This window comes from Ambystoma mexicanum, chromosome 13 (genome assembly GCF_040938575.1).
Source record: "Ambystoma mexicanum isolate Mex_15411 chromosome 13, UKY_AmexF1_1, whole genome shotgun sequence".
NCBI classification, from domain to species: domain Eukaryota; kingdom Metazoa; phylum Chordata; class Amphibia; order Caudata; family Ambystomatidae; genus Ambystoma; species Ambystoma mexicanum.
In genome coordinates, this window is record NC_090938.1 from 637,755,553 (window position 1) to 637,781,102 (window position 25,550).

At 51.4% G+C, this 25,550-nt stretch overlaps 1 protein-coding gene across 1 annotated transcript in view; it reads right to left on the minus strand.

The window, feature by feature from the left end:
• The window catches only part of IGF2BP1 (insulin like growth factor 2 mRNA binding protein 1), a 699,136-nt gene that overhangs the window by 243,590 nt on the left and 429,996 nt on the right, over positions 1-25,550 (minus strand). The window lies entirely within an intron of this gene.

Below are 25,550 nucleotides of genomic sequence, written 5' to 3' on the forward strand. Positions count from 1 at the left end.
TGACGGTTCCACTGCCCATCAGCATAACTGGCAAGCAACGTGGTGTTTGCTATGCGGGTGAAGGCAGCTGCCGCGGTAATATGTTTACCCAAGGCATATAATCTTTTTGACTCTTATCAGGAGGTGCCTCTCCCGTAGCAAGGGGTACTCGCGCCTGTTTCCGAGTTGTGGTGACCACTAGGGAATTGGGAGTAGCGTGGCTTTTAATGTATTGAGGGTCAGAAGGCGATGGCTGAAATTTATCCACCCTTGGATTCACTGCCCTGGTCTGGGCTGGTGTGACAAGAGAATGAGCCAATCTCCTTTTAATGGAGTTTAGGAGAGGAATTGCTTGACTGGAGGGTTTTTTTTTTTCTTGACGAATGTCCTCCACAAAAACCTGTTCAGGTATGGCTTCTTGGGTGGCGATCTGAAAGTAATCGGCTGCCTTCCTCAAGATGGCATTGAAGGCCATTTGATCGTCTATTGGTGAAGCTTAGTGGGCCGGGGTGGAAGGAGGGGAGTCCACACACATCTGTGTCCTGATTGTGAGTAGCGAGTGCCCATGGCTCCGTCTCAACTTGATGAGTGCCCCCTCCCAGTTGTCCATGGCATCCGCCTGGTCATCTGCAGTATAGTCCTGCATGAAGGTAGTATCTTCTTCCTCATCACAAATGTCTTCATGTGTGTCCATTTGAACTTTATCTTCAGGGTGGATAGAAGTCAACTGGTCCGGAGGAGATTCTAAATGTTCAAGAAACCGTAAGGTTGACACAGCAAGAGGATCCTCCTGAGGTCTCTTGGGTGTAGGGTGCTCTGAAAGTGACAATCCTTTCCAAGCGGTCCATGCACCCTTGGAATGTTTCCCTGGTCCATTTAGACAAACCAGAAGGTGCAAAATCTTCATTTTCTTGCCTTTAGCGCCAAAATGTATTACCGATAGTGCTAGACAAAGGCACCTGACTATCTTCATAGTCTTCGCGAGCATCGGGGTGCTGTGGTGCCTCTTTAGACGTGTCCGCGGCACGCTCCTTGCGTTTCGTCTAATCTTTAGGCATCAACCCCACTACCAAAGTAATCATTGAGATACTTTCGGCGAGGTTCAGCGTATCGGGGCTTGCCGTACGATTAGGAGGCCTAGCAGTAGATTTTTGTACTACCGAGGCCTTAGAGGGCGTCGGAGCGCCAGCCAAGCGCGCTTTGCTGGCCAAATGTAATTGAGGTAGCGCCCTTAAGTTTCTAAGGCCCAGTCGCAAGTCACTGCTGCGGGTGCGGGGAAGGCTGTTGATCAAGATCAGAGGATTCTGTTGAAATTTTCGGCGGTGCTGTTGGCACCTTCACCAGTTTCGACGAAACAGTTGAAACCGGGGAAGGGGTTGTGTGTTTAGTGTGGGTCTTAAGTATGCCCCTGTCGCCAGGTGTTGTCCCCGTAGCGTGACTTACGTCAGGCTTAGAGGGGTCTGGGACGGGTGTGGCAGACTTAGTGTCCATCGGAAGGTCAATGGCATCCAATACAGATGCTTTGTCATCACTAGTGCCCCTATCACTTTTGGCGGGTACAGCAGTGGGGGAAGAAGATCCAGCCCACGACATGCCGTAGGCGGCCCACCGCTTAACGTGGCGCACCTTAAGTGTTTTAGGCCGAAGGAGTCTACAAGCCGCGCACCGCGCTTAGTCATGGTCAAGGGGCAGACAATTATTGCACTTATCGTGCTCGTACTTCCACGGGAATCTAACCCTGCAAGAGGGGCAAAACCTAAATGGTGTCCTTTCCATAGCGAAAGGTAATGCTGGTGACCAGACCTAGAGGGTAAAGAGGGGAAAAGGAGGAGAGACATAGCGAAAGATATGACCACCCCGACCCCACTCTCCCTACTGTGTAGGCCGGCCAGAGGGCCCGGCCACCTGGAGGACTGCCGCTGGATACCGTAGAAAGTTCACGCAGTCTTCGTCGTAGTATTTGAAGCACCAAAGTGATTTAGGGGAAACAACAGACAGTCGGTAACCAAGGATAAACAATGTCTCTTATGAAGATCTCCACATTGGGGTGACCAGTTATCTGTGCGGAAATAAACAATCTGCGGTACCTCGGCGCATGAGGGATTTTGGGTACACTACACGTCACGATAGGGATAGTGTTAGACACGCCTATGCAGACATCCCCTCTCGGTCCCCAAAAGACAAGATGCAATACTCTGCAGTTACCACTGGATGTCGGACCATATGCACAACATGTGATTTTAAGCAGAACAAGCATCAGAAATACCCTTTTCAGAATTTCTTTTAAGTGGTCTGCTATGCTTACCCTGCCCATATGGCTCTTCGTGCTGTAGTTCTACATTAATTGCTCCTAAACCTTCCACACTATCAGCATTCTACCTGACATTAGAGGCACTCACTTTTGAAATCATGCAGGTGACAATACAGTGCTTTTGAAGTAAAGCGGGTGACCAGAAACAGTGTCCCCAATGATGTGGTCTGTCACATTATGGCAAACTGCTCATAATGGTTAGGCAAGAATTGATGTAGTAACCCTGGGGGAGACTACACAACACTTTTCTTGGTATTAGGCAACCCACCTTTCGGTATAGGCCTGTACTACACAAGTTGGTAGTGTGACTGAGCAGCCAAGCTTATCCCAAGAGGGGTAAATGCGAGCTGTAGAGCTGTGGCAACGTAATCCACAAATACAAGGAGCCAAGTAACACACTTAAGGTTTTAGTTATAGTTATTTAACAGCAGTTTTTAAATAAGCATTCTTTAAAAAGGACAATATATTACTATCAAATATACTTTAAAATACTTTTTCCAGAAAGAACACAAAGCTAGTAGCTACTCTTTAGAAATGCTTTTTACACACCCTGAGGGTACTACATTCACAAGGACAGTAGTGGCATTTATATATCACTGGCACACTTTGTAGATTGAGGTTTGTAGAATCTAAAGGTTAAAGGAAGGAAAAAGGTTAACGAGCATGCGAGTATACTTAAATCTTCCAATGAACTCTAGACCTAACCTTTCCCTGCAATAGTTAAAAAACAAAATATTACCTCTGAGGGGCCAAAATGTCAAAGTCAAATGCACTAGAAGTCTGCAGGGAACCAGGACAGCCAGTCAATTGGAGCACAGTCTATGGAGCTGAGGCACTTCTTAGATAAAGTCTTGCCTAAAGTTAGAGTTTCGGAAGAAAAATCACTGTAGGGTGACAAGCTCTTAAACTTGTTAAATGTTAAAGACATTTGTACCGCCAAACGTCACCAACGGCGCTGATCACCAGGTGCTCTGGCAGATCTGCAAACGAGAAGGTGGGATGGGTTAGTAGGGTGAAGAGGGAGTAGGATAGTGAGGGGAGTGGCGTTCTGTTGGCAGCTTCAACTCGGTATACACTGGGTGCTGAGCTTTTGGTGCGGGTATAGGACGAGATCAGTCCTTGTGTGCTGTTGGTGCGGTTTATGTGTTGTAGCGGTGTGGTAAAGTGCATGCGGATTGCGGTGCAAGAGGGTTGTGTTAGTTTGAGCGAGATAAGCATGTAGAAACTTTAGAGCTTTTTTGGTTAGTGGGTTAAATGGTTGCAGCTAATCACAGTATGGCTGAATGCCTGGGTTTCGGCAATCCTGCCTGGTACTTGAGAAACCCGCATAGTGGGGAAGAGGCCTACGCCCAACTGAGCATAGCAACTTACTTTGCTGGATTTCAGAAACAATTGAATAATTCAGTGCAGTCCTAAAAACAGCTAGAATCGAGGGTCCCGCAAGGGGAAAAAGAGGCCAACACCGGACAGAGATTCCGTTTATGCATGACACGTTCCCTGTTGTGTTCTAATGAGCTATATCTACTGTAGTATTTTAGAGTGCTATGTATAGTGAGTTTGGAGTGTCTATTCTCCTCGTGGGTGTCTGAGCAGGAGTAGCGGTCCCCTCTTACCCTACCATCTAAGTGAGAATGTCTGCTTGAACTTTAGGTGTGGAACATGCCGTGATGCTGTGGGTGAGTCGACTAAGTAGTTTCGTCTTGGTTTGGACTGTGCCGTCTGTAGTGTCCTCTTCTTGTGACCATCTCTCGAGGTGTCTTATGACTGCCGTGGGGTGCATTCAGAGTTTGGTGGGGGCTGAGGTCGGCCTCTTTATTCGTCAGTAGGTGGTGTGGGTGTTCTAGTTGCGCAGTGAAGAGCCAGGATTTCAGCAGTTTCATGAATGCTAGGTGGTTTCTTGTGTTCCGTATATTCTTTGGTAGATCATTCCAGGTTTTCGATGCTTGGTGAGAGAACAAGGATCCTCCAAGGTCTTTTGTTACAGGGTTTCGGTTCTAGGCGTATGTCGTTGCTTGATCCGAGCGTTCTTTTAGGCTGGTGTAGGCGTAGTTTGGCTCTCAGTAATTATGCGCCTTGGTCGTGCATAGCTGTGCGTGATGCACATGGATTTGAATTTTATTTGCTGTTTTATTGGTAGCCAGTGCAGTATTTTTAGAGCAGGTGTGATGTGTTCTCGCTGCGGTAGTTTGAGAAGGAGCCTAGCCGGCACATTTTGTATGCCTTGTAGTTTTGTGCAAAGTACTTATGTAAAGTAGAGTTGAAATCAACTCCAACAAAAATAGCTCCTGCAAATCTCAACTGAGAAGAGCAAAGCTAAAGACACTGAGGTAAGAACCCCAAGTTGGAACAGTACCTCTGGTTAGAAGAGTGGTCCAGCTGTCTTCAGTTTGGTTGCAGCAATGCAGATCCTAGGTTCCTGAGCCTCAGTCGTGGGGACAAGACGGAGGATGTCTAGAGGACTCCTGTGGCAGCAATTTGGAGGTTGTCGGCGGCCAAGCGCTTTTTTGGATCAGCAGTACTTTGCGTTTTCAGCGCATGTAAACAGCACCACTGCGGATCTTGGATACCGGTTGGGCTCGCTTAACTTGAGTCCTGCACTCTGGTGAGGGGACTCTAGCTCTGGTCATCCTTCTGGAGGGCCTTTAGGAGACTCCTGGAGCTTCCGGCTGGATTAGAGACATTGCACTAGACTACGGATTCCTTGACCCCTGGCACCCTGTTCCTGCAGCAGCAAAGAAGTACAGCAGGTCAGGGAAGATGGTCCAGTGGAGTTAGTCTTGGGATTAGTTGATCCCACTAACCCAAGGGAAGAAGTCTTCCCTCCAGTAGCTTCTATTGATGATCAGAAAAATGATTTTCAGCACAGCAGTAGGGCTTCACCAGGCAATTCAAAGGTCCAGAGGGATGCAGCAAGCTTCGTTCACAGTTTCTTCGTCGGGTGTTCTTCCCAGTAGTCGACTGCCTCTAGTCCAAAAACACTCAACTTTTAAGCAGGACAGCGCGCCAACCAGCACTCAGGAACTGGGTGCATTTAGGCATTCCTACAGACAAAAGACGGGAGTTTTGAACCTCCCTCACTTCCTGCCCTTCCAGACACACTGGAGCCAGAGGCGGGCTTCAGTACTGAAGCCCACCAAGGCCAAAACGAACTAAGGGCTCAAACCTGGCTTGGTGCAAAGAGTAAAACCAAAGAAACACCTCACAAACAGAAAATGGCGATAAAAGATAGGGCCATTTTGACAAAATGGTCACCGATGGGTGCTATAAAGCAGCCGAGGATTCAGCCAGAGGTAGAGAAACACAATGGTAGGAAAATTAAACCACTGCCAGCAGCCATTTAAAGTAGTGAGGGTAACAAAAATATTTACATGACTAGGTAGGATAAGGGGCTACTAAGTAACCCCCCCAGCACTCCACGTAAGATGGGGTGTGGTACACCTACACAGGAAAAAGGTAATTAAAGTCAATTTCACTTTACTACTCTTGGGAACAACAGTTCACTCAAGAGAAAGTATTTAAACCTTCTGGGAAATCCAAAGGACTTCTCTGTGACACTGCACTGAGGGTGCAGTGTTACACAATACAAAAAAGGTACATGCCTATGGAGTTTTTCAGACTCCAAAAACAAGGAAAACTGAGTCCAAATTTGATCAAAATACGGAGTGTGAGACAAAAGGTCTCCCTCACTTCAGGATAAAAATGAAAAGTCCTGAAGTACAGCAAAAGAGCTGGGTGTCTCTAAGGTTGAAGGGAATTAGCACAGAAATGCAAATTCTCCCTAACATTCCATGACAAGCATGTTACCCTTGAGGTATTCTGCTAGATCAGAAGATTAACATGTTGCCATACCTCCATATCTGCCTACTATATTGTGAAACCTACTGTACTGTAGAATTCACAATATACAGAATTTACAAAAACCGACAAAGGGGTACTCACACTCGAGACAGTCCTAGATTCTGTCCGACATTCAAATTAAATCTCCATAGTAATTTAAAGGCTAGTGTTTGCGAGGCAAATCACTGGGGATACACCAAGGGAGCAGTCTGAGAAGTGCTAACCATAAATTTATTGTTGAAAGCATAGTTTGAGATTTTACACAATTTCTAAAGCAAAAAATAAGTAGAATAGAGCAATTGAAAAAATAAAGAAAAACAGAACATTCATCACAAATATATCTAGTGCAAAAGAAGGGATAACATATTAATCACATCAAGATAAAACTATTACAAGCTACCCATAGTTCCTGCAACATAAGGCCTACCAGGGTGTATAAAAAATTACCCTGGTAGGTATGTAAAAAGAATATTATTTTAGCTGAGTTTGTATATTTAATCTGCCAACGTGTGGGAAAGAATCAAAAGTTCTTCCTAAAGGGAACAACATATATATAAATCATGTTTCGGCATGCCAAACTGGCATCAGTAGTCGGAGCCTTCCTCAGGGCAGGATGGAGGCGAGTTGAAAGTAACACCCCAGTATAGATTAAAGAACGGAGAAGGCTACTTTTCCAAACCTATTGAACTTCGTACACTGTGTAACAATGCAGCCGAGTAGAAAGAAAAAAGGTAGAGCGCACCTGGGTCACGCTTCTGAAAATGCTTAGTAGTGAAATGCTCCGGGTAGAACTTGTCCGAAGAGTTGAGGTGGAAAGGAAAACTCGTCCGTCTTCAGTAAATAAAGATGGAGTCAGTAGTCACCAAGGGTGCTATAATGAGCAAGCACACCTAACCTTTTTGGAGCTGCCCTCGGGGTGACTGCGCAGGAAGTGCCCGTCGGCGCCCTTCCTGCAGCTGCATCTGGCTCAATATACAGCACTATACAGGACTCAACTCTAGGTGTGGTTCCCCGGTACCCACATTGCAGTGTGAAAACTAGGCCTCTCCCACTATGCAGAGCTCTCAAAGCTAGGTGTGTTTCCCATATCTGCCTAGAATACTGTGAAATCTACTGTATTGTGAAACCTAGGCCATATCTAGATATCTGCAGATCACATCTGCCTGTACGCACTGGATAAAGATTGTTGCAGCTGAACATCGAAGCCTACGGTAAATATACATTACACCACATCTGCGGACGCAGGCACGGCCAAACATCCATGCACCATAGAATGTGGCTATGCTCATCTGGTCTAGCAGCGGATATAGCCGTTCAAACACTTGACGTACCTCAACACCTGCCACTAGCATAGATCAACTGCCAACGAAAGCAATTCGGTATAGCTGGCCACACATCGCCTTTTCAACAATAGCACTATCGCAAACCTCCAAAGCGCCAACCCACGTGCCAGACCTTTTTGGGCTGCTTAGTCGAGCGGAGCCTAGCCAGCCACCAAAGCCTTAGGTGATGCTTGTGTGCATTTTTTGCCTGTCTAATCTAAAACTCTTAGAACCTCCTCTACAATGATTTACGGTCACCAAGGGTGTTCCAACCACAAAGTGCATTGAGGCCATACAAAATAGGAAAGAGCTCTATATAAATAACCAAATAAAATATAATCTGGTCAGGCCGGCCAAATACCTTTCAACCACCAAATTGGAAGAGATGTCTCTGGCATTCTTGTCAGCCCCAAAGGCCACCAGATACGTGCAGAAGGCGTCTACCTGCACACCTAAGTGAGCCGGATGCGCAGAGGATAACATCGTCCAGTGAGCATGTCAGAGGATCAATCTTGTTCGTCTTGGTCCAGTGGCAGAACCTGGTCCTCTTGCTCCTGTATGGACTCCTGGTGGAGTCGCTTCTTGCCCTTTGTATGATACCCAGGTTGTCCTGTGATAAGTGTAGATGCTACAGGGTGACTTGTTCAGGAACCACGCTGCCAGGGCCAACTTCTGCAAAACGGGGTGAACCACTGTGCCCCGCTGCTGGGAGAGTAAGTGGGCTGGGCCCAGCGCGAGGTGTAATGGAGGTTGGTCCAACAGTCGTAGGAGCTCTGAGAATCAAGATCTTGCAGGCCACCATGGCTTTATCAAGAGGAGTCAAAGGTTCTGAGACTCCCTGATCCTGCAGATGACCCCATGATTCAGCAGAATGGGTGGTGGGGTGGGTGGACATCTGTATTCATGCAGTTCCACAAGATCTGCAACACGTCCCCCCAGAGATCCCCTGCCTTGCAGCCAGGAAGCAAACTGAGGGCACCTCCTGTTCATGGTGGCAAATAGATCTACCTGGGGGTGGCCCCACATGTTGAAGATCCCCCACCCCACTCCCAAGAGGACCACTTTGTTGAACTGCCACTCGTCAATCCCCAGCCTGCTGAGCCTGTCCCCCTCCAAGTTGGATTCCCCTGGCAGGTGTACTGCGAAGTAAATGCTGTTCAACAGTGCCCACTCCCAAATGTTGGACAGCTAACAGAGCGGAGGGGACTTGGTACCCTCCTTATTGATGTAATACATGCAAGTGGAGCCGTCCGTCTGGACGCAGACAGACTTGCTGTTGACAATGGGGAGCAATGCTTTGAGGGCAAGCCAGATGGCCATCATCGAGCCAGTTGATGTTTACCAGCTGTTCCTGTTGTGACCATACTCTATGGACAATGTGGTTGCCCAGTGTCACCCCGACCCCTATGCCTCTAGGGACCAGTCCATGGTAATGGTAATCTCCAGAGAAGGCTCCCTGAGCGGTCTGCCTTCCACCACTCAAGTCCGGGTGTAGGTGCTGTAGTATGCCGACTAGAGCTGCCTGGGAGCCAGTCACCCGATTCCAAGAGGCTGAGAAACGTATCCTCAGCCTCCCATTTTGAGTCTTGTGTTTGGGACAGCCAGGAGACAAGCCACCATTATTCCAAGCAAGTGATGGTACCACCATGCTGAGGTCAATGGTCTGCTGAGAAAATGCCTGGTGGCCTTCGATTGCCGTGATCTTGCCTGCCGAGGGGGAAGATCTTCTCCACCCTCGTATCCCAAATTAGCCCCAGGAATGTCAAGGACTGAGTGGGGAGTAGCTGCTTCTGGAGGTTGATAGAGCTCCCCAGATCATATAGCATGTGCCTAAGTGTTGAAGTTGTGCACTGCACATCCTCGAGAGACTCCACTCGGACTAGCCAGTCATTGAGTTATGGATAAAGGTGGTTGCCATCTGCCATGAGCAGGGCTGCAACAGAGTTAATTAACCTTGTAAAGACCCTTGGGCCGAATTAAGGCCAACAGGGAGGACTTTGTATTGCATTTGTATTGAGACATTCCCCCACACCCCTCAAATGCAGGTCGAGGATGCACTCCTACACATCTGGGTTAAACTTGGTCGCCTCAAGCCAAGCGGTGTGTCATAATGCAATCTGGAATGAAGGCTCATGTTACGCGGTCAGCATTCCAGGTGCTTGGGTTAACGGCTGGAAGGGGGCTGAGTGGCGGTGTGGCCACGTAGTCTATGCAAAGAATAAAAGGACTTCCCTTACTTTACCCTGCCTCCGCCCTTACTTCACTGGTGGCCAGGGTCATGACGGTGAGGGACAGGCCCTGAGAGACCCGCGGGCGCAAGGATTCACGACATCAGTCGGCCGGACCCTGGTGTGTTCCTCTGTTCCTTGGTGATGGTAGGGGCAGAGTGAGTGGGCATGGCTGCCCACAGGCAGCAACCAGGCACAACAGTGAAATGTGGGCCACACCAAGCAGCCCCAATCATCAGAGCTGACAAACCGATGTAACCACGCTAGAGGAAATGACCTAGCGATGTTGACGCTCCCAGTTGCCATCTTTGGTTGCTAGGCACCGCTTTGTTAGGATTGCAATGGAAGTTGCACAGAGCCTGGCAGGAGAAGGCAAAACAAGCTGTTTTGGAACCTGTGAGTAACCAGCTTTGGGAGTTTGCCATATCCAGTGGCAAGTGCAGTTACTGTTACAAGAAACGCATTTTCTTATAACCCATAGCTGCATTACAAGGTGGCACAGGAAGAGAAACAGGCACACTAGCCTGTACGGATTTATGGAACCTGTGAGTAAGCAGCTCTGGAATGTGCTATATCTAGTGGCAAGTGAAGGTACTGTGACAACAGAAACAATCTATGACGCGTATAGTTGTACTAAAAGGGGCCAGTGAGCAGCACCGATCTACAATGCACCTGTGGGCGAGTTGCAGGTGCATAGTAACTGGAAGGGCCCCAAGCTATCATGCAACACAGCAATGCCAGGCCTCCCCCAGCATTGTTATTGTCCCCAGGTGAATCCCCAGTTTCGTTGGATTTAGGGTGGATTCATTCAAAGTATTCATGAGAGCGGCAGGCGGAATGAAGTACAGTGATGATGAAAAGGAGGCAGCGTTATTGAATTGTCTTGGGACCAAGGGACTTTAAGTCTTCAGGCATCTTCCGGGTGAGGTGTAGGCGGTGTATGTTACAGGTGGCGGAGAAGGGGCGAGAGTAATGAGCGCATATGAAACAGCTTTCAGTACATTACGACAGTTTGGGAAGAGGCGGTTCGGTGGCAATACAGATAGCCCTACCAGCAGTGTCAATGTGAGCCACTGTGGACTCATATCTTGGGCCACTATTTTGGCCTCCGACAACCCTGCCCTGAAGCGCGTCTAAATATGCGTGGGGAGCTGCGGGATGAAGTCTGCAATTTCCCACCAACGTTTTTGATTCACTGCCGCCAACAGTGTCCATGTTGGCCTGGCGCAGGTGGAGTGTGGCATTAGTGTAAACATTTTGCCATATGACTCCAACAGCTTTTTCTCCTTCCTTAGGAGGGCTGACATGGAAGAAGATGAAGCCTGCGGCTTAGAATGAATCGAGGCGGCCGCTATAACAGAGGAATGAGGTGGGGGTGCACTGATAATGAGCGAGTCCCCTTACGCCTGCATATACTTGGCATCAAGGTGCTATTCGTAGGCTGCGTGGAATGCGGCTTCACCCAGCACTTTTTGGCCAAGCATTCTACATACTTTTGTAGCGGGATGCCTGTTTGTGGACAGGCAGATTGAACAACTCAGCCAGGACTCCGGCTGTTCAATTTGGGCCTGCGGGATCCCCAGGCTCTGCGACACCCGCCAGCCTCTTGTGGAAAGCCTGGGCCGAGTAAGGAATATTCTGATCATCCTCCTCGTCTGCTGTGTCCTGCAGGTCTGGAGCCACTGGTGGTGTGCTGCATGTGGGCAGCTGTGGCGTGCTGACAAGCAGTGCCGGGAGTTGCGCTGGGGGCAGAGCCACCTTGATTAGAGCGAACGTGGGGACCAGGGGCTGAACTGGAGCAGAAGTCTGTGACCCGGGAAGGGGCTTGAAGTAGTACAGGAGGGAGCATGTCCTTGATAATCTGTGCGGATGGATATTCCCTGTCGTCAGGCCGGAATCCTCGGTAAAGAAAAAAAATCAGTATCAGTTTCGTTTCTGATCTGTCTTTCTTAGTAGTAACCAATCACTGATCTCTGGGTCATACTGCCCCCAGCCAATGACTGCCCTCTACCTAAGCCCCTCCCATGGCAGCCATCCTCAGATTTGGTAGCACGTAAAGTGGCAGTATGACCAAGTGAAGAGCCGCAGAGGGGAAGGAGGGAGGGTTCGCATGTGAATCAATGCCAGACCCATGCTGGAGAACAACAGTTACAGGTAAGTTCCTTCTCCAGCATGGGGTTTGGCATGGATTCACATGCTCATGGACAAAATACATAGCAGTATACACATGCACAACCACGGGAGGTGGCAACAGGTTCAACATTAAGCAATACAACAACTCAACATTAAGCATCTCTTACCTCCTCACCAGGCTCACCTTAAGCGAACATGTTGTGCAGCACTGATTGGCTGACCCTGGACTCCTCCCTGGAGTCCCGATCGACGCAGTAGAATCTTGTGAAGGTGTGTGTCGACCTCCACGTAGCAGCCCTGCAGATGTCCAGCAGGGGCACACCAGACAGGAACGCCGTGGTAGCAGCGATCGCTCTGGTTGAATGGGCTCTCGGACGGCCGGGCAGCGGTCGGTTTGCCAACCGGTGACAGTGCATGATCCAGCCGGAGAGCCATCTGGAAATGGAAGCCTTCGAGAGAGCCTTCCCTTGATTCACAGGTCCAAAGTTCACAAACAGCTGTGATGTCTTCCAAAAACTCTTCGTGCGGTCCACGTATAACTTCAGCGCTTTAGCCACATCCAGCGAGTGCAAAGTCCTCTCGGCCGGAGACGAAGGCGACGGGAAGAAAACTGGCAACACCAAGGGCTCGTTGAGGTGGAAGCCCGACGGCACCTTGGGCATAAAGGAGGGGTGCCTCCTCAGCACCACCCTTGTGTCGTGAAAAGTCAAGTATGGAGGCTTGCAAGATAGGGCCTGGATCTCTCCCACTCATGGTTCGGAGGTGATGGCCACAAGAAATGCTGTCTTCCACGACAGGAACTTCAACGGCGCCGAATGTGTAGGCTCGAATGGGGCCCCCCCGATTAGCTTGGTCAGCCCCACGTTGAGCTCCCACGCCGGGGCAGGGGGCCTTGACAGGCAGGAACGATCGGAATAGTCCCTTCATAAATTCCTTCACTAGGCGATGAGACCACAAGGAAGTCCGTCCTGTAGTTCTGGTGTATTGGGAAATGGCAGCCAGATGTATGATGGAGGCGTGAGCCAGTCCAGCTTTGGCCAGCGACAGTAGGTACGGCAATACTTGAGGGGCCGTAATCCGCAGAGGGTTAATCTTCTGTGCACTGCACCAGACAGAGAACCTCTTCCACTTATGTCCATAGCATTTGAGAGTGGAGGACGCCCTGGCTTTTGCAAGAACCTCTCTGCAGTCAGCCGGGATATCGTATCCTCCAAACTCTAGTGCTGCAGGAGCCAAGCCTGTAAGTTCAGCGACTGCGGGTTGTGATGGAGAATGGCGCCTCCTTCTCTGGAGAGAAGATCCGCGTCCGTCGGCAGCTTGACTGGTGGGGACGTTGACAAGTCCAGAAGGTCCAGGAACCAGATCTGTCTCGGCCACGCCGGTGCAACGAGGATCATCCTGCACCTGGACCTCTAGAGCTGGTTGATGAGATGGAGCAGCAACGGCAACGGAGGGAACGCGTACACGAACAGGCCGTCCCAAGGGAACGAGAACGCATCGCCCATGCTCCTCGGTTGTGCGAACCTCTGGCACTTGGAGTTCATCGCTGTCGCGAACAGGTCGAACTGGGGTTTGCCCCACCGTTGAAAGAGCCGATCCACCTGGTCCTGGCGTAGTTCCCACTCGTGGCACGAGCGCAGCTCCCTGCTGAGTGAGTCGGCGATGGTGTTTTTTTTTTATTTCTGCCAGGTGGAAGGGAACCAGAAACACCCCCTGGGCGACGGCCCAGTGCCACAGATCCTGGGCCTCCTTGGATAGGGCTGGGGATCTGGTGCCTCCCTGCTTCTGGATGTAGAACATCGTGGTAGTGTGGTCAGTGAAGATCCTCACCACTTTGTCCTTGAGGGACGGAAGGAACGATTTGAGCGCCCAGAACACGGCTCATAGCTCAAGGATGTTGATGTGAAGAGACCTCTCCTCCGGGAGCCAGAGGCCTCTTGCGTGGAGATCTCCAGTGTGGGGCCCCCCCCATCCCTCCAGGGAGACGTCCGTCGTTACCGTCTCCTGATACGCCGGGGCCTGAAAGTCCATGCCTGCCGCGAGGTGCGCAAGGGCACCCCACCATAGAATCACCCGTCAGAACTCCTCGTCAAGCGGGATCCTGTCTTCGAAGCTGCTCTCTGCTTAAATCCAGCGGGCGTCGAGGAACTCTTGTAGCGGACGCATCCGAAGTCTGCAAATGGGCAAAAGGTAGATGCATGAGGACATCATCCCGAGGAGGGACTTGATGGACCTCACTCTGGCCACATCCGTGGCCAACAGGCGCTGCACCTTGCCAAACATGGCCTTCGTCCTTTCTTCCGACGGAGATGCCAGTCGCTTCACTGTATCGAGCTTCGCTTCCAGAAACAGTGCCACCTGCGACGGGACCAGATGGGATTTGGGGTGGTTGATGGCGAATTCCAGCTCCGTGAGCAGGTGGACTGTCCTCGCTGTGTGTTCGACGGCGAGTTCTCTTGACCTTGCATGGATTAGCCAGTCAAGGTAGGGGTAGACGTGGATCCCTTGCAGGCGCAGCCACAGGTGCAAGGCACTTTGTAAACACCCTGGGTGCCGACTTTAATCCGAAAGGCAGGGCTCTGAATTGGTAGCGACGCCCGTGGACTACGCATCTGAGGAACTTTGTGTCTTTTTAGAATGGGGATGTGGAAGTAAGCATCCTCCAGGTCCAGTGACTATAGGAAGTCGCCCTCCTCCAGCTGTCCCAGCACGTGCTGGAGGGTGACCATCCTGAATTTGTGCCTTGATGTACCTGTTCAACCGACGCAGGTCCAGGATGGGGCGCCAACCGCCTGTCTTCTTTCTAACAAGGAAGTATCTAGCGTATACTCCGGGCCCCGGAGCCTCCTGGGGACGAGCTCGATGGCACCCTTCTTGAGCATCGCCCTTACCTCCAACAGCAGTTGAGGGACGCGATTCTCCTTCCTGGCCACGGGAGGAATGCAAGGACACTTTTTGAAGCGAGTGTCTGTGGGCCAGGGTGTCCAGCACCCAACGGTCGGTGGAGATGGACTCCCACACACTGACGAACTTCGTAAGCCGGCCTCCCACCGGGGTGCTTCGGTGGGTGCCCAACGCTACGGCCGGTTCAGTCCTGCTTGGAAGAGGCCTTGCCGCCTTGGCCTCCTTGCCGACGGTGGCGAGACCCTCCTTGCTTGCCGCAGCCTCTGTAGGCCTCCTGGGACGAGGAGCGGGCCGCCTGGCGGTAAGTAGAAGAGCCGCCGCTGGATCCCTTGGAGGCTCCCTGTGCCTCCAGAGCTCCGAAAGGGCCGCCGTTGCTGAAGGACTCCTAGGGCTCGGGCTGTTTCCGTGTCTGTCTTGATGGCCTGGAGGGACTCATCCACCGTCTTTCCAAACAGGTTGTTGCCGTTGAACGGCATGTCCAACACTCTGGACATCCTGGCGAAAGTCCGTCGCCTTGAGCTATCCTCGTCGTCGGAGGCAAACCCTGTTGCCCAGTTGGCAAAATCCGGTATCGGCAATGTCTGTTGCCACCGTTATGGCGTGATCCAACGCCACCTCTCCTTCCTGCAGAATCTGTAGGGCCTCCACCCTCTTGTCGTCCGGTAGGAAGTCTAGCAGAGGAGCTATCTTGAACCAAAGCTCCCTGTCGTAACGGGCCACAATCGCTAAGGCATTGTCCACCTTAATCGTCGTCCCCGCCGACGAGAGGACTCGTCGTCCCATTGAGTCCAACTTCTTGCCCTCGCTGTCCGGCGGGGAAGTAGCAGTTGAAGCCGCCGCACCCGCTGCTTTCTTCTTGGCCGCTACCGAGACGACAGAGTCCGGCGTGGGCTGGTCCCTGAGGCACGAGGGGGCGGCATCGGGGACCCGGTACTTCTTCTCGTACCTGTCCCTCTTGGCGGGTGTTGTGGAAGGGTTCTTGATAGGCAGCCCCTCGTCCCAGATGTCGAACAACGGCACCGCGAGGACCGTCTTTCTCTTGGCCTCTCGTCGTTGGTAAAGAAAACCTTCCTTTTTCTGTTCCTCAGGGCAGAGCTGGAAGAGCTCGGATGCCCTGGCTATCATGGCGTGAAAAGAGCCAATTTTGTTGGGCGGAGAGATGACGGGATGTCATCGCCGCCGTCTGTCCCCGTATCCTCCCGAGGGTCCGGCGAGGGGGATGAGGGGTCCACAGGCCTCGTGGGCACGAAGGGCAGAGCGGGGTGGACTCTCCTCCGCTTGTTCGGAGGGCTTCCCGACGGGCCTGGTTCTGGATCCTCCATCGGGGTCCGTGGTAACCTCGTCCTTATCTGAGTACATAAGGATTGGATCGCCAACAAAATGGCCGCCGAGCTATCCTGGGGCTTGGGTAATGGCTGCGACGGACGGGATGGCTGCTCCACTGGGCCCTCGTTGTCGCCATCGTCGCTATCTTCGATCACATCAGCAGGAATCTTCCCCTGGGATCGAACTTTCTCAAACCTCTCGTTGAGGCCTATGAACCTCTCGTTGAGGCCTTTCATGGTTTCCACCGGATCCTCCTCAGAGGATGAATCCGAGTCCGTAATGGCCACTGGGCCCCTCCTCCCCCTCTTTTTCCGCCGGGGTCTTCACGGGGGTCTTAACGATGGTCTGGAAAGAGGATTCCCTCCGCGGTGGTAGGGAAACTCTGGGCCCCGAGGCCACCTCCACTGGCGTAGCCTCTGCCGGCTTCGCCAGGGCCACTGCGACAACCTCGATAGAGGCCTTTGCCGGGTGGATCAAGGCCCTCACCACCTTAGGTGCGTCCTGGCCCTTCGCTTTCGGGGGGGAGGGTCATCGCCTCGCTCCCCCTCGGCTGCCTTCGAGATCGACAGGGGCCACTCCAGAAGCTTACCGGGTTCTCGGACTTCCTCTTCCCCGAACCAGAGCGCTGATGTTACGCTCACCTGGCTCCCACAGGGGCGTCAATCTGAACTGGACAGCTGCGGTCTCCACCAATGTGACGTGTAGTGCCGAGATGATGGACTGGACTGGCCCACCTAGCTTCGTTTGCTTGGCCCGTAGGAATATTCTTCTGCAAATGGAGAAAGGGAATTAACCACCTGTGGAGTTGAGCGTTAACCCCCCCCACCCCCCTCCCGCTGTTCTCCCCACTGATCACTTTTGATGTCCCCTCATAGTCTCACCTGATGGTTTGGCAAGATGAGCTCTCCATCCTGCATTGAGCGCAGGGACACGTAGATAACCAGTTGCTTCACTGGCTCAAAGGAATTGGTGAGTTCCAGAACAATATTGACTGAGATTCCCGGCAAGACGCCGTAAGTATGTAGTTCGTAAGAGGTCAAATGTCTGACTTTCACTCTGTCCGATTCCTCGCAGGTTGCAGCTTGACACTAGCGAAGAGTTCCTCCTGGCAACCGGTAATATTCAAGTAAGGATTTGTATTATCCAACACAGTTCGATAAAATAATGTCAATATGTAGCCTGTTGCTTTCTCCCTTATTCAGGCGCTGAGAGAAAGTATGAAGTCTCGGGGAATAATGCCTCCGGCGGTAAAATCAGGTAAGCATTGTGGTGAGGAGGCTTCCCCTCGTTTGTCCCTTTGTTTCACCTTGCTGTCCTTTTGTTTCCACTTAGGGGCCGGGGTTCGGCGAGGATGCAGTGGAAGCTGCGCCGACCCGTGAAGAGGAATAGTACCCCCAGTGGTAAAATCAGGTAGGTCTATGGGGGGTAACTAATATTGCCTCTGTGTATTCCCTTGGCTCACCTTGCTGTTCTGGTCTTCCCCTCATGTGCCGGAGTACGGCGGAACATGCAGAAGGATGCGGTGGAATGTGAAGATGCTGCCAAGGCCGGTGAGTTCAGCACGGCGCTGCAGCAGGCGAGGCGACCCGCACAAAATAACTTTTCTTCCAGCTCGAAGGCGCGATGGATCAGGAATTCAGGTAAGGATCAAAGGTATTGCTCTTGTTCTAACCTCTTCTCCTTTCTCCCTTTTTTTTTTAGGAGCTCCAGACTCGAGGCGGGCGTGGCAGAAGACTGGATGCAGACTTTCAGGCACGGTGAGCGGTACGCTGCTGGATGCAGAATAACGCAAAGCGTGTGCTGCTCTTAGGGCGTGGTTTAAATAGCCTCCAAAGTAGTCCCAGGTAAGTATTCCTCCCCAGCCCCACCCGAGTAAAAAAATAGTCCCTAGGTAAAGTAGTCCCTTCCAAGCCTCTTTTGGCTTGGAGCTCTTGCAGCATAGTCTGCATCAGGTAAGTTTTAATCTATGAGCCTGGCGCCTATGGTGCCAGGATTGATTCTCCATATGAGCCTGGCGCCATAGACGCCAGGATTGCACCCAAATAGCCCTTAGCAGGGGTTGTTGGGCTTGCTTGGAATAACTTGATGCCTGCTTCGGGGTTGCTGGACTTGGTCTGGGTCCCCGGGGGTAGGCATCATGACAGCTGGCTCGTGGTTGATCGTGCTGGGGAAGTCGCGCCCTGCCTGGCAGCCGAGGAGCCCGACCTTTCGGCACTCCCAGTGCCCGCAGACTCGCGGTGCTTGGCATTCTGTTGGGCCCCCGTTGCCGGGGCGCCCTCACAGGACTTCGAAGACCGCTCAGACTTTCTTCGCCTTCGCACCTGCTGTGCCCTTCTCCAGCCAGCTGGCTAGGCGGGAACGACGATCTTGCTTGGTCCGTTCCGACAGGTTCTTGCAGAACGCACAGTCTTTCTCCACGTGCGTCTTGTCCTCATGAAGGCAGTAGAGACATCTCGAATGCTCGTCGTCCTTGAAAACATTTTGCAATCCGCATCCTGGGCAGCTCCTGAACAGCTTGGATCCGGGCGTCGAGCTTCCCTTTTCCTGAGCCATGTCCGTTGAGGTAGGCCACAGATCTTCTGGAATCCTCCAAGAAGCGTAACTCGACAAAAACTTCACCCTTGAGGGGCGTAGAAGAATTCCGATACGGGTCCCCGTTATCGGAAGTAGAAACGGTGGAGCTTGAGGCTCAATTAACTGAAAAAATGAGAAATATCTCCTGAAAAAGCACGAAAACGCAGTAAAAGCTCGAGAGCTAAAACACGAGGACTCCCAACACTTGAACGTGCGGTAAAAATCTGAGGATGGCTGCCAGGGGAGGGGCTTAGGTAGAGGGCAGTCATTGGCTGGGGGCAGTATGACCCAGAGATCAGCGATTGGTTACTAAGAAAGACAGATCAGAAACAAAACTGATACCGATTTTTTCTTTACCGAGGATTCCCGGCCTTATGACGGGGAATATTCATGAGCATGTGAATCCATGCCAGACCCCATGCTGAAGAATTTACCTTTTTCTCTTCGTAGACCCAGCACACACCATCTGATGTGGGGTTAGTTAGTATCTCTTTTGGTCTACTTTATCCAGTAACATTTTTATGACCCCCTCACTAAAATTAATGGCTGTATCAGTGGTTTATTTTTCCTACCATTTTGCATTTTTACCAGAGGCTGAATCCTCAAATGTCAAAATGGCCTGGTCGTCTTTTCAACATTTCTTGCTTGTGAGGTTGGTCTTGGGTTTTTCTCTGCGAACCAAGCCAGGTTTGGTCCCTTTGTTAGTTTTGGCTTTAGAAGGATTCACTGGTGAAGGCCGCCTCTGGCTCCAGTGTGTCTGACAGGGCAGGACGAGAGGGAGGTGTTGAAACTCCCTGTGCTTATTCTCCTTCGTTACAGGAATGCACCCAAAAGTGATTGGCTGGCTGTCCTTGGAGGACAGTCACCCTGCTGTGTGAGTGAGAGGTAGGCTGCAAATTAATGGGAGAAGCAGTCGACCACTTGACGAAGGAACAGTTTAAGAAACTGGAAGAGAAGCTTGCTGCACCCTGCTGGACCGTTGGTTTGCCCGGTGAAGCCCTGCTGCAGTAAAGACGCTCCCATTTTCTAGAACTTCTCATCTTGGGTTGGTGAGACCAACTGACCCCAAGACCAACTTGAGTGGAACCCCCTCTGCCTGCTGGCTGTACTTCTTTACTACTGCTGGAACCGAGTGCCAGAGGATAGGAATACTAGGAACAAGTGCATTGGACGCGAGCTGCAGGAAGATCCCGAGGACCCTCCTGAAGCAGGGTGAGCCAAGCCTGAGCCACCTCACCAGAGTGCTGGACCCCAGGAGCAAGGGGAGCCCACAATGTGTCCAAGAACCGCAGTGGTGGCATTTGCCGGTAGCTGATTTGGAGTAAACCCATTGCTGCTGCCGACCTTCAAATCTTAGTGCAGGAGTCCCCAGACGTCCTCCCTCTTTGTCCCCATGACTGAGGCTCAGGAACATAGCATCTGCAGGACTGCAACAGGAACATAAGCCAGCTGGACACTTTTCTTCAGACCTAAGGTACTAACTAGGAGTACTTGTGTGTAGCTTTCTTGCGGTCACTGGAGACTTGCATTAGATGCCCTTTTGCAAAGTTGCTTATATCTTTGCTTTTCACAAGTCTCCCAGCCTGTGGCCCAACAGTGATTCTTTTCTACAAACTCTATAAAATTGTGCAAGACTTTTTTTTGCTATCCACAAGTGCCTCATCTCCCCTAGACGTCTAGACTTTGCTCAATTGACATTGGCTGTCCTGGCTCCCTGCAGACTCTTCTGACCCTTTGACTTTGTGCTCCATCTGTCCCTCAAAAAAAGTCATACATAAGTTACTTGTATTGCTGGGAAACATTTAACCTAAATTTCATTGGGGGATTGTAAAGTACTTACCTGATCAGAGTACTTGTTAACCTTGGTTTCCTTCCCTAACCTTTTCCTTTCTCCACAACCTCCGTAAGTGTTCAAAGTGATATATCAATGTCCACAGCGTCCTAGCTATTGAAGTCAGCTCAGGGTGTAGGATGTTTGTGTGAGACATCCCAAAAGGGTATCTACTTAACTGAAACTGAGTGTATTTTAAGTGCATTGCATTTTGTTGCATATTGCCCTTTCTAAAGAAGGCTTATTTCAAAACGGACTTAAATTAATAAATAATTATTTGGATTAAAAAACCTTGAGCGTAAGTGTTATTTGAAAACCTGTCACTGTGCATCTCTATGTTGCACCTCAACAGCTCACATTGACCCCTCTTGAGATAAGTCTGGCTGCTCAGTCAACACTACCAACTTGTGTAGTACAGACCTATACCAATAGTTGGGTTCCCTATTGCTAAGAGGACAAGGCGCGGGTGTAGTCTCCCACAGGGTTACTACATATAATCTTGCCTAAATAGTCTCCCTTGGAGCGCCACCCCTCCGGGTTAATTGTTTTAGGCCAACTCACCAGTTTATCCTGGCGTCTCCTGACTCGCTGTTAAACCTCCTACTTCACTCAGTGGGGCTTCCTCTGCCTTGGACATCTCAGTTTTGTTTGTGACCACTCGTGCAAACCTCTGATGGACCTTCTGCAGCTGTGTACTTCTCGGTATGGTTCCTTTACCGAAGCAGTTCAAGGCGTGTATAGAGTCTCTCTCTCAAGGGCTGCCTGACTTCAATACCGCTTCCTGCTGTGCGTCCTCTGCATATATCAGGAGTCCCAACTTCTGGCTCGACTTATGCAGCCACAATGACCACTTCTGCTTCTTCCTGCTGCTTTTTTTTCTTACACACCTGAAGGGTCTTTAAGTGTTAAAGGTCCCACTAAGGGGTTTCTAACTACAGCTAGACTGCTCAAGATAAGAGATTCACAGTTGTGGGGGAGGGGGATATTAAGGAGTCAAGGCTTTTCCCTTGAATTTAGGATTTAAACATGAAATGGAATCTTGACTACTGAAGTTCTAACATTAACTCACCATAATAGCATTTCTGATTGTATCTGCTTAGATTCACATGCTGTGCCTATGGTCCGACATCTAGTGGTAACCGCAGAGTATTGTATCTGGTCTTCCAGGGACCAAAAGGGGGCGTCAGCATAGGAGTGTCTAACACCATCCCTATCGTGACATGTAGTGTATCCAAAATCCCTCACACGCCAAGGTCCCTCTGATGGTATTTTTTCTGCCATGAGGGAGCCCGAGGCTATTGTGAGTACATAAAGAGAGAAAGCAGTAAGACGTCTATGTTCTTTCCACCCCGAGCGGGGAGGTGGTAGGGAGGGCGCATGTGAATCTAAGCAGATACAATCATCAGAAATGCTATTCCGATAAGTAATGCAGGTCTTCTGATGCTGGTTAATCTGCTTCGAATAACAAGCTGTGCATAGACTAGCGAGCAGTACCCGGAGTTGGAGGTGGGTTGTGAGAAGGAACATTAGAGAAAAGATGTCTTAGTACTGCTTGTCCCACCTGAGAATCAGACCTAGAATGAGTGTTTAGGCAATCGTGTTTTGACAAGGTGTGTACAGAACTCCAGGTTGCCGCTTCGCTTTGCAAATGGACTATAGGGGAACATTTGCAATGAATGCCGAGTAGTGTGCTCTAGGCTTGAAGGGCAGTTCTCTCTTAAGAGCAAAACACTGATGCATTTAACAATCCACCTTGAGATAGCCGATTTGGAGACAGGATCCCCTTCTCTACCAGCTGCCACTGAAACAAAAAATTGGTTTGTTTTTCTCAGTGGTTTTGTTCTTTCCAGGTAAAACATGACTGCCCCGAGCACATCATGTGTGTAGGCTTCTTTCAGCCATGCTAGTAGGACTCTGGAAAAAGGTAGGTAGTTCGATCGATTGGTTCACATGGCACTTAGAGATGAATTTAGGTGCAAATCTGGGATGAGCGTGCAGAAGGCACAAGTTACTTACCTGTAACTGTTCTCCAGCATGGGTCTGGCATGGATTCACATGCTCATGAATATTCCGTCGTCAGGCTGGGAATCCTCGGTAAAGAAAAAAGTCAGTATCAGTTTCGTTTCCGATCTGTCTTTCTTAGTAGTAACCAATCACTGGTCTCTGGGTCATACTGCACCCAACCAATGACTGCCCCCTCCCTAAGCCCCGCCCCTGACAGCCATCCTCAGATTTGGTAGCATGTAAAGTGGCAGTATGACCAAGTGAAGAGCCACAGAAGGGAAGGAGGGAGGGTTCGCATGTGAATCCATGCCAGACCCATGCTTGAGAACAACAGTTACAGGTAACTTGTAACTTCTCCAGCATGGGGTCTGGCATGGATTCACATGCTCATGAATATAAGAATACACAGCAGTTCACACATGCACAACCAAGGGAGGTGGCAAGGCTCAACATTAAGCATTACATAAAACTCAACTTTAAGCGTCTTACCTCCTCACCAGGCTCACCTTAAGCAAACAGGTTGCACAGCACTGCCTGGCCGACTCTGGACTCCTCCCTGGAATCCCGGTCGACGCAGTAGAATCTCGTGAAGGTGTGTGTCGACCTCCACGTAGCAGCCCTGCAGATGTCCAGCAGGGGCACACCAAACAAGAACGCTGTGGTAGCAGCAATCGCTCTGGTTGAATGGGCTCTGACGGTCGGTTGCCAACCGATGACAGTGCATGATGAAGCCGGAGAGCCATCATTAAATGGAAGCCTTCGAGAGAGTCTTCCCTTGGTTCACAGGTCCAAAGTTTACAAACAGCTGTGATGTCTTCCGAAAACTCTTCGTTCGGTCCACGTAGAACTTCAGCGCTCTAGCTACATCCAGCGAGTGCAAAGTCCTCTCGGCCGGCGACAAAGGCAACGGGAAAAAGGCTGGCAACACCAACGGGCTCGTTGAGATGGAAGTCCGGCGGCACCTTGGGCATGAAGGAGGGGTGCGTCCTCAGCACCACCCTCGTCTCGTGGGAAGTCCAGTATGGAGGCTTGCAGGAAAGGGCCTGAATCTCTCCCACGCGTCGTGCAGAGGTGATGGCCACAAGGAACGCTTTCTTCCACGACAAACTTCAACGGAGCCGAATGCAAGAGCTCGAATGGCGGGCCCATGAGCCTCGTCAGCACCACGTTGAGTTCCCACGCCGGGGCTGGAGCCTTCACCAGCGGGAACGATCGGAACAGTCCTTTCATAAACTCCTTCACCAGGCGATGAGACCACAGGGACGACCGTCCTGCAGTTCTGGTGTATCGGGAAATCGCTGCCAGATGCATCTTGATGGAAGCGTGAGCTAGTCCAGCTTTAGCCAGCGAAAGACAGTACGGTAGCACTTGAGGGGCTGTAATCCGTAGAGGGTTAATCTTCTGTGCACAGCACCAGACAGAGAACCTCTTCCACTTGTGTCCGTAGCACTGGATAGTTGAGAACGCCCTGGCCTTTGCAAGAACCTCTCTGCAATCAGCCGGGATATAGTACCCTCCAAACTCTAGTACTGCAGGAGCCAGGCCTGCAAGTTCAGCGACTCCGGGTCGTGATGAAGAATGGCGCCTCCTTCTCTGGAGAGAAGATCTGCGTCCGTCGACAGTTTGGTGGGGACGCTGACAAGTCCAGAAGGTCTGGGAACCATATCCGTCTCGGCCACCTCTGTGTGACGAAGATCCTGCACCGGGACCTCTTGAGTTGGTTGATGAGCCTGAGCAGCAACAGCAACGGTGGGAATGCATACAGGAATCGGCTGTCCCAGGGGAACGAGAAAGCATTGCCCATGCTCCTCGGCTGGGGGAACCTGCTGGCGAACCTCTGGCACTGGAGTTTGTCGCCGTCGCAAACAGGGCGATTTGGGGTTTGCCCCATCACTGGAAGAGTCGATCCACTTTATCCTGGCGTAGTTCCCACTCGTGGCAAGAGCGCAGCTCCCTGCTGAGCGAGTCAGCGATGGTGTTTATCCTTGCTAGATGAAAAGGCACCAGAAACATCCTCTGGGCAACGGCCCAGTGCCACAGATCCTGGGCTTCCTTGGATAGGGCTGGGGATCCGTTTCCTCCCTGCTTCCGGATGTAGAACATCGTGGTGGTGTTGGTGAAGATCCTCGCCACCTTGCCGTTGAGGGACAGGAGGAATGACTCGAGGGCCCAGAACACCGCTCGGAACTCCAGTATGTTGATGTGGAGCGGCCTCTCCTCCGGGAGCCACAGGCCTCTCGCGTGAAGATCTCCGGTGTGCGCTCCCCACCGCTCCCCCAGGGAGGCATCCGTCACCGTCACTTGGTATGCCGGGGTCTGAAAGTCCGTGCCCGCAGCGAGATGCACGTGGGTGCCCCACCATCGAATTGCTAACCGCAGTGGAGGAATGTGGTTTTCCTTCCTGGCCACTGGAGGAATTTGGGGGCACTTTAGGAATTCGAGTGTGCCCGTGGGCCAGGGCATCCAGCACCCAACGGTCGGTGGAGATGGACTCCCACACGCTGACGAACTTCGCCAGCCTCCCACAGGGGTGATTCGGTGAGGACCTGACGCCACGGCCGGTTCAGTCTTGTTTGGAAGCAGCCTTGCCTCCTTGGTGATGACGCGAGATCCAACGGACTTGCCTCGTCCTCGGTAGGCTTCTTGCAACGAGGAATGGGCCGCTTGACGGTAGGTCGAGGAGCCGCCGCCGAATCCTTTGGAGGCACCTTGCTTGCCTCGAGAGTTCTGAAACGGCGGCCGCCATTGCTGCAGAACTCCCAAGGCCAGAGCTGTCTCCGTGTCGGTCTTGATGGCCTGCAGCGACTCATCCACAGTCTTTCCAAACAAATTGTTCCCGAAGGGCATGTCCAAAACCTTGGCTTGCACGTCCTGGCGGAAATCCGTCGCCTTGAGCCAACCCCGTCATCGAAGGCAAACGCCGTTGCCCAACTGGCGGAAACCGGTGTCGGCAATGTCCGCAGCCACAGTTATGGCGTGGTCCGACGCCACCTCACCCCCCTGTAGGATCGCCAGGGCCTCTGCCCTCTTGTCGTCCGGGAGAAAGTCCAACAGGGGGGCGATCTTGTACCACAATTCCCTGTCGTAGCGGGCCACAATCG